Genomic DNA, 7,898 nt, shown 5'->3' with positions numbered 1-7,898 from the left:
CAACCTCAATTTCCAGAGCTGCTTATGCAGAGGAGTGTTAAGTAGCTGGAACGATTGGCTATTAACATTCAGGCTGCATTTATGAGGACAGTTTCCAATCGAGCATATAAAAATGCATGGGCAGCAAGGATCCTCCTCTCCGTTAACCCCGACTTTCCAATTGCCTCAGGAATAAACAGCAGTGTGGAGTCTCTTTTCAGCATCTTAAAATCACACCCCTCCCCAACCCCAAGGGATCCCAATCATAAGATCTCAGAACTGTTTGAAAAAAGAAAAAAAAAAAAAAAACACGCACGGAGAGCCAAGAGCTTACATTCTGGCCAAGTTAGGAGCCTATGAGAACAAGAGCTTAGGGGAGGGCTGTTCGCTCCACACACGCAGCAGAATAGCTCGCTCCCTCTGGGTCTGGGCTGCCTGCAAAGCTCGGCAGCACCGAGGGAAGAGATCCAGGAATCTGCAACAGAAACGATGACAGTCTGAAAGACCCTCTGGTGCCAGCCTCCAGATTCTCATCTGTCACTTCAGACCCTGCCTGGCTGACAGGGCAGCAGAATTTCAACTCCAATAAACTTGAATGTGCTTCTAGGCAAAGACGCCAAGCTAAGGAGGAAGGGGGTTGAAAGAGTTCCTCTTGGGCGTCTGTCAGACTTTTACTTCCTGTTGTGTGCAAAGAGGGGATTCAACATCAGCTGCAAGCTACCAAGGCCCTGGATCCAGCCACCTCTCGGCAGGTAAATGTTAATGAATTCGCTACATTGGCCAATTGCATGTGTTAAACTGACTTCTATTATCTGAAAGGCCTGGTTAATGATTTTGATTAAAAATTCAGAGCCATTTATTTATTTTAAAAATCCATTTTGAGTAGTTTATAGGGGAAGAAAGACAATTTTACTTTTTGTAGTCATATTTCTTTCCCTCCTACAAAATTAAATACCAAGCACTAATAAACCATAGTTTTAGTCATGACCAAACCAGAAGGATAGATTTCAAAATCAAACAATCTGCATGTTTCCCATGTTTAAACTATCTAAAGTTATCCATCATCGCCGTGTACCTAACAGCAACGTAGGGGTGGAATGTTCTGTTTTTCTAAGAGTTAGGAACTCTCTCTAATAGTATATTCTGCTTCTGTTATTTTCAACTTATCCCTTCCCTGGTTCCTTTCTCTAACAGTTTAGCAGGTTTTTCTCGCCTCCTGCCAACATTTGTTAAGATGTACACAAGGGGACAAGGAATTTGTCCAATTCCTGGTCATGTCTTCTTTAGACAAACAAAATGCAGAAAGAGAATTAGAAGCTAAGAGCAACCGTGCTATCTCTCAGAAGGTTCTCGCGTCTGGCTCTTCTCAAACGCAGCATTTTCCTGTAAACCCTGCTGGATCATTCCTCCAGGCACAGATCACCCTGCAGGAGAAAGCTGTACCCTGCTTTCAGCTGCAGAGCTGCAGAGTTGAAAAGGTACCCCGAGAAGTCCTGCTACAGTCTCATTTGCACTGCCTTTTTGTCTGCAAAGGGGTTAACTATGTCACCTTGACATTGTATCTGCCACTCCTCTGGGGCAGGCCCTGACCACACTGAATAGAAATGTGCCCACAGTCAAAAAAATAAAATTATTCTCTCCTTTCTCTTGGATACCAGGCTTTTGTTTTGGAGTCCATAGCTTGCTCAGCTAAATCTTCATGGTTCCGAATGGTTTTCTTTGTTTTTCTTCAAGACCCCCTTCTAAGAAAATATTTAAATTTTGGATTATCTAGTGAAGTCTAACAAGGTAGGGCGGTCTGTTTGTCTATCTGCTTGTCATTCAATCAACTGATGCTCCTTCCCACATCTGGGGGAAGATGTTGTGTGTTGCTGCAAGATCAGACCCCCTCCCCTTTACTCAAAGAGTTTTTGGACAGCTGTGGAGCAGTTAGAATGTTAGGGCTGTTTGCCTTCCCTCAGCTTCATCTCCAGTAGGCTGTCATGGCCACAGGAAACCGAGAACCAGCAACAGCAGAGAGAGGTGTGCCATGAAGCATCTGAACGACACCAAATGCTGTTTGTCTCAGTCCCTCCTGACTCTTACTCTTTCCGAGCTGACTTAAGGCTGCGCATGAACATGTCTGCTTTGTTAAGTTTAGCATGGTGTCCAGAAACATGTTGGGAATGTTTTCTTCTTATCAAAGATGGTAGAAAAACTTGTCACAAGGCTTGAGGCATGTTGGACTTCCTTATTATCCTGGAACCGTCGTCAGTGGGTGAAAAGGGACCCCTGTAAATCCAGGAGCCCCTCTTACTGGTCTCCCAGGATGCCTTCTGCCATGGCTGCACTTGTATTTGTGTTACCACCTAGCCACAGCCTGTTTCTTTGTTGGGGACATCAAAGGACCTGCAGAGCCCTGGAGGAGACTGGCTGCTCCAAAGACAGCCAATAACATTAGCATGGGGAAGACACTGGCCTCTGGTTCATACATGCTGATCATGTAACTCTGACTTACATAAGACCACATAGGTGTGGATTATATGCATATTGTCACACCAAATAGCTCAGGGACCCTGGACAGATGACTTTCCTACCTTCTTGTGCCATAGAACCCTTTCTGATGTTATCAGAATCATAAAAATGATAGATACTGCTGATAGGTGATGTGAGGATTAAGTGGGAAAGTGTCTACTCCTGGTATATATTAAATAATCATAGCAAACATGAGAGTATTGGTCTAGCTCTTTTTCACCGTGTAAACTCTGGAAAGCGATGGACTCTAGGCTTTCCCTGTCCTTATGCTCTCTGCTCCTGCAGTTCCTCGGAATCAAGCTAAAGTCTCCAGTTCAGCCTAGCGGAGCGGGCAAGCGCGGGCTGCAGAGATGGATGCACCTGAGCTGCAGCCCCAAAGCCCCCTCACAAGCTGCGTGAGCCTGGCCACCACTTCACACCTCCAGGCCTCAGCTAACCATCTCTTAGGCAAATGATTCCTGGAGGTGGGGTTATTGTAAGGATCAAATGAGATATTTATTAAACACAAGTGCGTATGGCACCAGCTAGAACACCAGACTCACCAGTAGAGTTACCAATTACCGTGGTTTGGAAATCTCGTGCCCTAAGCTGTCTACTGTGAAGTTGGAAGGAGGTGTCCAGTAGCAAAGTTAGAAACACATGAGGAAATATCTTTGAGTTATCTTTTCTTTATTCAAAGACATGTAAAAGAAACCGTTTTCAGGACGCCAGCCCAGGTGCTTGTTCCTGAGTCTCCATGCTTTGTGAGTTCGGCTCTGAAATGGCCCAGTCATCTGGGAGGGGGTGTTTTCCAGCGCCAGCCCTTCCGGAGGGAGGCAGAGTGGAGCCGTGCCGCTCTGCAGCCAGCTCTGCTTGAGGGGTCTCCTTGGACAAGGCGGGAGGGCCCCAACACTTTCCCTTTCAGACCTTTCTTGGAGGCAAGAATAGAGGTTTTGACTTTGCTCTGGGGGTGTTTTTTTCCTCTGTTGACGTTCAGACAAAGAGGCTTTCGGGGGGCTGGTTGTTGTGGGGTTTTTTTCTGTAAATGTCTCCCCCGTGTTCTGAGCACTGAGATGTCAGCGGCTCTTTCTGGCTATGTAAAGTAGGAGCTGCCTGTTGTCATAGTGATGGAAGGGGATAGAGAGAGTCCCGAGTCACGGCCAGCTCTGTGAAACAGCTCTTGTTGGTCTGAAAATCCTCTGTGGAGATGAAGTGCCCAGTCCTGGCCCATTTCTTGCCTATTATGCAACCAACTTATGTGCGGCCGTAGCTAAATGTTTCCTTTAAAGATTCGGTGAATAGGAGGTATTAAGCAAGCAGCTGAAGCAGAAGCCATCTCCTGTGGGGTGCAAGGGGGAAAAAACCCTGGACGGGAAGGAGAAATAGAAGTCACCCCCCTCCCTCACAGTGCACACACACACTGCAGTTGTTACTCAGCATCTAACCCGTGCTAAAGCTAGCTGCTGGACTCAAAAGCCTTAGCTCCCCTGTTTTTAAAGGGGGAAACCGATCACTGTAAGATTAACTGAGGTGATGGGTGAAGGCTTAGCAAGGATTAGTTTCGTCATCTTTTTCAAGATGAGGTCTAACGCTGGCTGAGGCAGCCCTTTTGAACTTGGAGTCTCCCAGAGAGTAAACTGTAATAATAGCCTCAGGAAAAATCATTGCTAAATTGTGGACCAGGGAATTTGTAAAGAAAAAAGAAAGTGAATAATTACCGGTTTGGGGGTTGGTTGGCGTTTATTTATTTATTACATTTTAACAAATATAAGAGTCTTGTCTTAGTACTAAAACAGATGGGATAAGGCATTCCACCATAGCTTTCATAACATGTCAGGCTATTTAGACAATTACTTAAATAATGCTATTTTTAACTGATGCCCCCAAACGACTGAAGCACGCAGTGTTCCTTATCCTGGGAAATGCCAGGCGGGGAGCCCAGAGCAGAACTGGAGCAGGGCTGTGTTCCTCAGGGCCTGTGTGTAGGGGCACCGTCATTGATCACCCTATCACAGGGACGGACATTGCATATGCAAGCATAAGGTGACCTTGAGGGCAAAGCCATCTTCATTTTTCTAATGGTTTTAGCCAATCCAAATGTGCAATGGGCAAGGCAGGACACTCAATGTATACTTAAGGTTTCCAGCCTATTATTTCACATACAAATTTTAAATATCATTTCATTTTCATCATTTTATGTCTTTTGTTATCTCACATCTCCTGACTTCTGTGGAGAGTCTTCATAAGTGTCTTTGACAGCCGGTCTGTGTGGACCGGCTCCACGCTATCACTGCCTGACAGTACGCATGCTCAGCCTTCTGCAGACCGTGATTCACCTTTCAAAACCTGCTGACGCTGGGAATGCAGCTCCAGGCACAAGCTCTCCTCCCGCTGTGGCGATGCGGTCCGCATTTTAATTACTTGCTGTTTGCCTCTTCCAGTGCTCTTTAGAAGGTTTATGTAAAACCACTCAGATCTGTAAGTGAGGCTCTAGGATTGTGTGATTTCAACACTTGCAACAGTGAAGTCATGCTTTAGGAATAGTGATTCAGTCTGCTTTGTTTCTTTTCTCACCCATTTTGTCAAGGCCGGCTTCCTAGGAATGCGAACAGGCAATGCTGGAGGCCACTTCAGATTGGTCTCCCCAATAGCACTTTTTTGTTCAAAGTGAAGTCATTCAGACTGTGCACTCTAACGAGAGAGACCGCAGAGGCATGGAATTTACAACGAATCCACCTTCTTATACACCATGATTTTTGAGGGTGAAAAGAATTCATGCTGTTTCTGAACACATAGTATACGCAATTGTATGCTGAGATGTAGGTTGCATAGTTAAAGCATGTTTGTTCTAAGAACTTGACCTCTACTCAAGGTCAAAAGCGGCTTCTGCCTGCTCCCATCCTTCCCTCCTCCCCCATCTGAAGGCTAAAAATAGAGGTTATGTGTGGCAGGGTTGTGGGGAGGGGTGATAAATGTGAGCAGGAAGGATCACAGCCTATGTGACAATTTGATGGGCAAGCAATCAACTCATCTGAGAAAGAAGAGAGAAGATTTGAATCTCTAATTCCCCATGAAGCACATCAGCACTAAATCTGGGGACTCTGCTTGATTCAGGTTGCCTGTCAACAGCTCGGAGGATTTCTGGTTAGATTCAAAGCCCCAGTGGCCACGAGCCTCGCCTACCCCAAAGGAAGATCCACATGATAGTAGTTTGGTTAGGAAAGACATGGGTGTCTGTGGTCTAGGAAAGTCTGAGACTATCACACTCCCAGGACAGGCACACCTTGATGTCAGAGAGTGACTCAGTAGAAAACTCAAAATAGAAGGGCTTTGTGTGCATCCTTCAGATGACTTTAATGCCAAGCTGTAGACCTCTCCCTGGAGACTCATTAATACTTTAAAAGCCCCAAAGCATCAGTGTTAACTCAAGATCAGGTAGCAGCATGCATTTGGCAGGTGAAATATGACTAAAGGATTTGCTCTCAGATAGCCAAGCCTGTGACTCTCACGAAAGACTAGGAGAGCACTATTTGAGTCTGGCTATAAAGTACCTACAACAGTTAATTCTGTATGCTACCTTCTCAGAAAGGAAATCTTCCATAGTTACAACAACTACTAAAAATAGTGGCCGACAGGCTTCCTCTAATACAAAGAACCTCCATAGAGGATACCTGGCCTTATTTGGAAGTGTAGATGTCCATGTTCCAGGGAAGAAAACGTTAGCAAGAAGGAGAAAAGGAGAACACAGAGGGACTCGTCAAGGCAGGAGTCTCCCTCTTTTAGGGTCTCTGGGAAGTCCTTCTTGGGTACCTTAACTTGAAACAAAGATGAACAGATCAAACGGTTGTCAGCCTTCAAGACCAGCCCCTGAAGCCAGTCTCCTTGGTTAGGAAGGAATAGGGCTTAGCTGCTTGATGACGCAAGGCAAAAGGAAGTCAATTCAGGAAGGAGGTAAAACTGCCAGCGCTTAAATTTCCACATAGCACAATGTGATCAGTGGAAAAGAGGAATCTTTCAGAGGTGTGGGTGACTGTATGGTGCCCTGGCTTTTAAAGTGTAGAAGAGAGGGGAGGACAATAAGGTAAGGGTGCTGGCAGGGGACACAAGGGATATGCGAAGCAGGTTTAAGTGGTGAGGCAGTCTAGAACTTATGAAATAAAATTTAACGTGATTTAAATTTATATACATTCTAAATTAATGCAATGATTTAATTAACGTTCTAAAAAACTATCCGAACTAGAAAGAAATCAATATAAAAGTCTACCCTGCCCTACCCTTACTATAAATCTCTACAAAACGTTACAGTAACTGAAATGGAAGCAATTGTAACCAAAAAAAGAACACACAATGAATTCATTATTTAATTTAAATAGAGAGTGATGTTCTAGTGTGTGCCAAATTTTAGATACCTCATTCTCTAAGAGACAGACACTTCCAAACAAAGAGATAGAGATGAATCAAATGGATTTCATTAAGAGAAATGTCCCATTTTCCTGCTAAATGCAATGAACTAGGGCTATGTAGCTGTTGGAGGCCCAGCATTCTATCTTTAGTCAGGAGAACCCTCCTCATGTTCTCATAGGCCAAAGCTAGAATTGCTCCCTCAGAGACCAAGAGTGGCTGACGCATGCATAGACACTCCACTGTGTCCTGCAGCCCCATGTCTCCAGGCTCGTCTGAACTCTTTTTACAGCTGAAGAATAGGACATTCCAGCTCTATGGCTTGCTTTTCCAAGCATGGGGCCTGAGGAGCTGCTGAGAAATCTAATTAGTCCTTCCTTTCATGGAGAAATCCAATTACAACCTCTCCCATGGGGAAAGCCAATCCTTTTAAAACAAAAAGAAGCCAAACAGAGAGAATGTCTGTGCTCTTCTCTGTGAGGAGATTGTGCAGGCAGGCTGCACGGACCTTGCAGGATAATCATCATAACCTATGCCTATCCCTTTGCCCCTGAAAAGGAAAATAATTTTATATGTGATACCAGAAACTTGAGGGAATTTACTAAAGATCTATTAGCTATGACAAAGCAAATTTTGAGCCAGCATCTAGTCCCTCCACACACTTTTTTCAATCAGCAAGATGACTTTCCAGAGCTGAAGAGATTCTCAGCAGATAAGAGTACTTGCTGCTCTTCCAGCAACCCTGAGTTCAGATCCTAACACTCACAACCAACTGTAATGCCACCTCCAGGGGATCCAATACTCTCTTCTGGCCTCAACTGGCACTTACAGACAAACAGAAACACACCTAAATAAAAATACATAAATTGGACTATTTTTAAAAGATAACTTTCCCTGTTGAACTTGGAATAAATAGAATAAGCTATTTAGGCCAGTATCTGTTTCTGACATCCTTAACGCTATGAGCCACAGTCCCAGCCCACCTGCTCACTAGCAGATAGTGTGAAAGAGCAGTGTTGTCTGGA

At 44.7% G+C, this 7,898-nt stretch overlaps 1 protein-coding gene across 1 annotated transcript in view; it reads left to right on the top strand.

Moving 5' to 3' along the window:
* The first annotated feature begins 340 nt into the window (after window positions 1–340).
* The window catches only part of Sparcl1 (SPARC like 1), a 30,184-nt gene continuing 22,626 nt past the window's right edge, over window positions 341–7,898 (top strand). Inside the window, exon 1 of the mRNA XM_028867314.2 lies at window positions 341–731. The gene's annotated coding sequence lies outside the window, so the exon portion shown is untranslated. The remainder of the gene's footprint in view (window positions 732–7,898) is intronic.

This window comes from Peromyscus leucopus, chromosome 10 (assembly GCF_004664715.2).
Source record: "Peromyscus leucopus breed LL Stock chromosome 10, UCI_PerLeu_2.1, whole genome shotgun sequence".
In the NCBI taxonomy this organism is placed as follows: domain Eukaryota; kingdom Metazoa; phylum Chordata; class Mammalia; order Rodentia; family Cricetidae; genus Peromyscus; species Peromyscus leucopus.
Note: the sequence above shows the minus strand (reverse complement) of the source record. Positions and strands in the feature narration are given on the sequence as shown.